The sequence below is a fragment of the Phragmites australis genome, chromosome 11, assembly GCF_958298935.1.
Source record: "Phragmites australis chromosome 11, lpPhrAust1.1, whole genome shotgun sequence".
NCBI lineage: Eukaryota > Viridiplantae > Streptophyta > Magnoliopsida > Poales > Poaceae > Phragmites > Phragmites australis.
In genome coordinates this window covers 10,033,107-10,039,581 of record NC_084931.1, presented here as the reverse complement: position 1 = coordinate 10,039,581, position 6,475 = coordinate 10,033,107, and positions in this window count along the sequence as shown.

Sequence of the window (6,475 nt, the reverse complement as noted above, 5' to 3'; positions counted from 1 at the left end):
TCAACACTTCCTATATAAAAAACATCACAAAACAGGACTAGAACCACTAATCCAAATGGTAGACTCCTACTCCCAGAGCAAGAGAACCACTCCACTCATGCCATCTTGAGAACCACTCAAATTGCAACTTAGCCTTCTATGACTGCACAAAGCAATCACACAAGAAACTGCATTGCCATTTCAACTACAAAGGAATGCTTCGAACCAAAAGAAAAACACGAACGTACAAACCCTTAGGCTTAAACACTAGGTCTCAGCAACACCAAAGACTACATTACAACACTTGGCAAAATGACTTAGAGAACCTTTTGGAACCCCACTAGGGTCCAGCCCACATTGCGTCACCATGGTCGGCAAAAGACAAGCTTGACTCCATAGGGAAACAACCCTACACCATTCTAAGGTTTTGACTAAAAAGGTCATCACTCTGACTTGTAGGATACAGCGCACATCGATCAACTTCTTCGACATCCCAAAATCGAACAGTTAGGGTACACAGCATGGGGGCCAATCCATCCTATACCCAAAATATTCGCTTTATATATGGATTATTGGATCGCAAACCTAACACTCGGTCAACCTCACTTAGCATTGTAGAAAAGGCATCATGGGGGCTCTCCATTCAACCCATCTGCAATGCCAAACGACAAACATGCTACTGGTCTCCAGAAGCTTTTCAGGTCCTCCAGGCTACGCCAATAACTTCAACCTTTTCGACATCCTCACCACTCCAACAAAAACAACTACAACACCTTAACAACTTACCAATGATCAAACACAAAAGTATACACATAAAGAAACAATTAAGTAACTTTAACACTTATTTAAAGAAATAAACAAAGACAAGAAGAGATAAACAAGTCGCATGCAATGAAATGGATCCCATATCCATCCTACATGTGCATGTGTCTCAAATTTAGCCTTTAATTACATAGGATTTAAAGTCTAGGCTCTGATACTAACTGTAACACCCCATAGACTACTACAAGCCCAAAATGCCACTCAAAACTACCTATGGGTCCGTTAAACAATAAAAATTTCGATAACACCTCCCCTAAAAATAGGTATAATAGAAGCAAACAAACAAATACAATTATATATGGATATCAACACACTAACATAACCCAACATCCTAGCAAATGAGGAACATTCCTCAAACGAACTTTAGCACATGACGACAAAACTGGCAAACAACGAAACAACTAAGAGTTGCCAACTGGCATCACAACCAAACTAAACATCAAGTGCCTTGTTTGTGCATATGTCGTGGTACTACCCATCCTGCATGCTCACCATCACCTCATGGTGTATCTAGAAAGATAGCAAGGGTAAGATTAAAAAATCTCAGCAAGTGAATTACTTTAACATGCTATTTAGTTATAGTTGATTAAACGCCATATTTAACAAAGATAATAAGCTAAATAGGTTGACAATAACTGAAAAACATAATTAAGTCTGAGAAAGCAACAACAACCACATACCTCCATCCGCTACCTATGATTCACCATATCAACTCAATACAATATAGTATTAACAATTTGTTTGCAATATAAGTACAATGTCAAAGAAATTAAAATAAAGACTTCCATGCGAATGCATATGTATGCATATGCCATGCTCTTCCGCACCTTACCCCTCTATGGGCAAACTAAGGGTGTGCACCGTACCCCTTCACGGGTAACGTACGACTCTACCTGTACGGTCACAGCTAGAAGATGGTGACATGACTTTCAATGCATGAGATGCATATATACGACATGCTTCATGCATAACCAACAACATAACTTCCAATATATGCATAAAACTTTGAGAATTGCATACTATAATGAATGAACAACTACAAAGCGACAAATCTCGCTTACTTCACTTCTTACTTCATGAAATTCAAGTAAACACCAGAAAATAAATATTAATACATCATCCATAATCGAAATACATGAATTCAACATAGGTCTATACGTCATGCTTCACTTTCGATGAACATAAACAGCTGCAAGAGAGAAGACATATCTCACTTCCTTTACGTCATAATCCAGAGAAAACATCAATTCTTCAGAAGGTAGAAAGTAAATCACATGGCCACATTTAATTTAATATGTCATTTGTAAGTGCGACAATTAAAAGATGGAGATAACCAAATTAAAATTAAAATGTAGCCATCCGCCATATTCATTTGCCTTTACCGCCAACGAGGACGGGAACTAGTTGTGTCTCGAAGCAGCACTACCTGAACAAGTGCATAAATTAGCACCAAAATAGCGCAACAACAAAAGCAAAAGGAGACACGCTCCTACGTCTAAAAACCCCGCATACAAGGTGATATAAAAAATGATGGATAGACACCTACCACTTTGCTTGCAAGATGTCGAGCGAGAACTTCCTCTAACGAGGTCGGAAACCAAATAAAAAAACACCGTGCGAACTAACTTCCGACGGATAACATCATCGTTTTATCAATTACTTCTAAACCTCTCCTCCAAAATGAACAAGACTAGAGCCATCGGAAAGATAGCAAGTATATCTACAACTTTCTTTTTAGTGTATATCGCATTGGACACCAATTATACCTTAATTTCAAATTAACACACTAAACAGACCATCAAAACATTGATTCAATGATGAAAATGATTGATCACTAATATCTACAAGCATCTAAGGACTACGAAGAGATCACCTTTACAACGAGATCTCGAATCAACAGCGAAAACCGAAGAACTTGCAGAAACTCCCCTTGTTCTCCCTACTTCTCTGTTCTTCTTCTTCTCCTTCTTCTTCTCCTCCTTCTCTCTTTCCTTGTTTCTTTCTTTCTTCCTTTCTTTCTTTCTTTTTTTCCTTTTTCATCCCTGGCCGGTGGCCTTTCCTCTCTATTGCCCCCTTCCTGCACCCCTGCCTCGCCCCCCACTAGCCACAACTGGCTAGCGGCAGGCCATCTGATGGCGCGCTGCGGCTACTAGGCACGGTGCGGCTTGGCACAGTGGCGACGGCCAGGTGTGGTGCAGTGGCTGGAGACGGCTGATGACAGGACGATGACCGCTGAAAGGGGTGGCGGTTGGCGGGGAGCTAGGTAGACACCATGCTTGGTCGGGGCAGCGCGGTAGGAGGCTAGGGCAGCAGCAAATGGGCGCGATGAGAGGTGGCGACTGGTGATGGGTGGCGGTCGGCGGGGCCGGTGATGGGCGGCGGCGGCCAGCGGCGCAGGTGGTGTTGGCGCCTAGGGTTTGGCATAGGCAGGTGAGTAGTCAGGGCGGTCAGGCAGCTTTAGGTGGGGATCGGGGTGGTGACCGATCCCACCTGATGTTATCCATTTTTTTATTTATTTTTTCTCATTCAACAGTCTAAATTTATTGTAGTTGCTACGACTTCATCGAGCATCCGAACGGGACATTAGATAGAGAAACGGAAACACGAGATCTATGTGTTCAGTCTCCAATCATCCATCTGAGGATTGGTTCAAAAGGTTAAATTTTATACTCCTCATGGGTCATACGGTTAACAATGGAATTTCACATTTTCAGATATTAGACGAAAACACCACATGAGCAAACGCAGGGGACGGTGCTGCTGCACCTGCAGACGCCAGGCGCCGTGATTGCCTCTGGGTGTTGAGCAGATGAGTCTGCAATGCCAAGTAATTCCTGTTCATGCTGTAACAGATCATCAGTAGGCACAATGGGAGAATCATCGAGGTGTTGATCTGTCATATGGTCATACAAAGAGTGGAGCACAAATGGGAGGAGAACAGCAGCCCGTGGATGACGCCCAGCATCAACAGGAAGCAGTGAAAAAGGAAGCAAGTCTTCATCAAAGATGACATCACGTGACATATACACACGGCCGGTGGACAAATCAAGGCATTTGTATCACTTGTGAAGACTAGTAGAGCCAAGAAAAATGCACTGGGGAGAGCAAAATTGGAGCTTGATCCAATTATATGGCCGAAGATGTAACCAACAAGCACGACCAAAGATTTTTAAAAATAAATAATTAGGTTGTAAGATCGAATATACACAAATTATCTAATTAGAGGAGGGGAATGATTGCATAAGCTAAATTCAAAAATTAAATCACCCTAATCAAATTTGCAATTTATTCCTGAACTTCAGTTCGAGACAGACAACTATCACATCACTGATGTACAGAAAAAACCAACCATTGGATTGCCCTTAATTTTTTTTCTGTAGAAACTAGATAATTATACGAAACTAATCTTATAATAATCAAGTCAATCGGATATCTGATTTTAAATATATGAAATTCACAAGCAGACTACGACAAATTATGATAAAAATAGACTAAACGTAAATAGCGCAAGAATTACTAAAATTCGATCAACCAAAATTCCCAAAGTATTACCTTGATACCTTAGGAGGATTTTGGATGGATCAAATCAATACAAATCGCAACTAACAGATCCACTGAAAATCACCGTGAAATAACAAAAACAATGAACACAGTAAAAAACTTACTAGAATATAGTCTTCATTGCATGGATGGGTTCACAAGTGCATTACAAAGCATCCCTAAAAAGTTTCTAAGTATGAAACACTAATTTTCTCGAAAAAAATGAGATCGGTTTCTGTTTGGGTTCTGTCGGCACTGTTTGATAGCTACAGTACCCGACCTATATAGTCATTGTAGCAAACCGACACGGACCGACTTTAACTCAGCAACCGAGTCCGCCAGAGCCGCTTGCCAACCGCCTGAGCCACGCCCAGCTGGCCTGCTACCGGCGCTGGGCCGCGCCTCCATGGCCAGATGCCGCTCGGGCCGAATGCGGCTCCGCCTGGCCCTCTCCCGTCGGCCTGTTGCCTCTCCACGTGGCAGCCAACATGCCAAAGCACCTCGTTTGGAAAATAGCAGGTGAGCGACGAATCCATCTGCGTTCGAGCTTCGCTTGATGCAGGTGTTTATCTGTGTTCAGGTTGAATCTGAGTTAGGCTAGATAGGATATATATAGGTGTATGTTTAGTGGTATTATATATTCTCGTGTATTAAAGGTCTTGAGCCTTCTATTTCTTTCTAAGTATGTGATTGGATGTATTTGTATATATGCGTATGTGTGATGTTTATAGTATATGTGGGTAGTGTACGTCTCTAGGTATACAAAAGAAAAGTCAGCTATGCATGAGCATGTTTTTTCTTTTGTTTATTCGGTCTCATCAATGTACTGCACAGTTCGTGTACAAGCATGCTTTTTTTTCTTTTCTTTATTCTAATGCACACATGCATCTGGAACAATCTATCCGTGTCATCATATGATGCTCCACATAATAAGCCATATCTTAAGGTGCAATTCTATATCATACCATAGCATATACACCTTCTGTATATATTTCATGATGTAATTATCTTTACATGTATCACTCACTAGTCCGAACGTCCAGTATGACCTTCTGACCGTCTTGATCTCAGTTCCTTTCTGAACCTAGTCTCGGTCCTATCACCTATCACATTCACCATCAGAACGACATCTGCACATGAACAAAACCAAACACATGATTCTGAGCACAAGCTTCACAAACTTGACTCACGTCAATTTGTACAACACTACCCGCATGAGTATGTTGCACATAAAAAAACACAAATATCACTAATACTACAAACATCATCACTGCATAACTATGCTACCACAGGCATATCAAGCACATCGTTGCATGCATATCATATATGAAATGATAAATCACTTTGTGCTTATGCCAATTTCACACAAGAGCCAATTATACCCTATATATATATAAAAGATCTCACCTAATGAATAGGCGTCGCTATCCTATCTCTGCTATTTTTCCAAACAGGTATTCATTAGGTGAGATCTTATGGGGCATAACGGTCCCTTTGGTCTCGCCCGCTGAACGGGCGAGTTCTTTGTCATTGTGACGTCCATGGGCCCATCCAAAAGGTCTCACCCATTTAAGCATATAATTCTGTGGTGCAGCCGTGCAGACATCAAAGCCCCTATTTGCTTCAAACTCAATGTTACACTCGGTTTTAACGGACAAAATCAGATACGGCTTATGTGTGCCCAGGATGTTCAACACACATAAGGATATCACGGGTGAAGTAACAAAAGCAATATTTTTATTAAATAAACGTTAAACTCTTACAGCAATTAATATATATTATCTTCTATGTAGATATCTGTAGTGGAACAAAAGCACTGGTACCCAACAACACCGCAGGCAACTAACCGGGAGACACGCGCCTAGAATGTCACAACCATATCCTGAGAATCTTCAACATCTTCACTCACTGAGCAGCATTACACATGTCGTATGGCATACGGAAAATAGCAAGTGTGAGCACATGACACGTTTAGCAAGTGTGGGAAAGATAATGATATGCATGCTTATATCAACAATAGGCTAACACATGGTATATTTGCGTAAATACGAGTAATGAAAATATATTTGGACTCAAAAAGCATTAAACAATTATTAAGTGAATGTAACCCATACAGTATAATACCTAGCATACA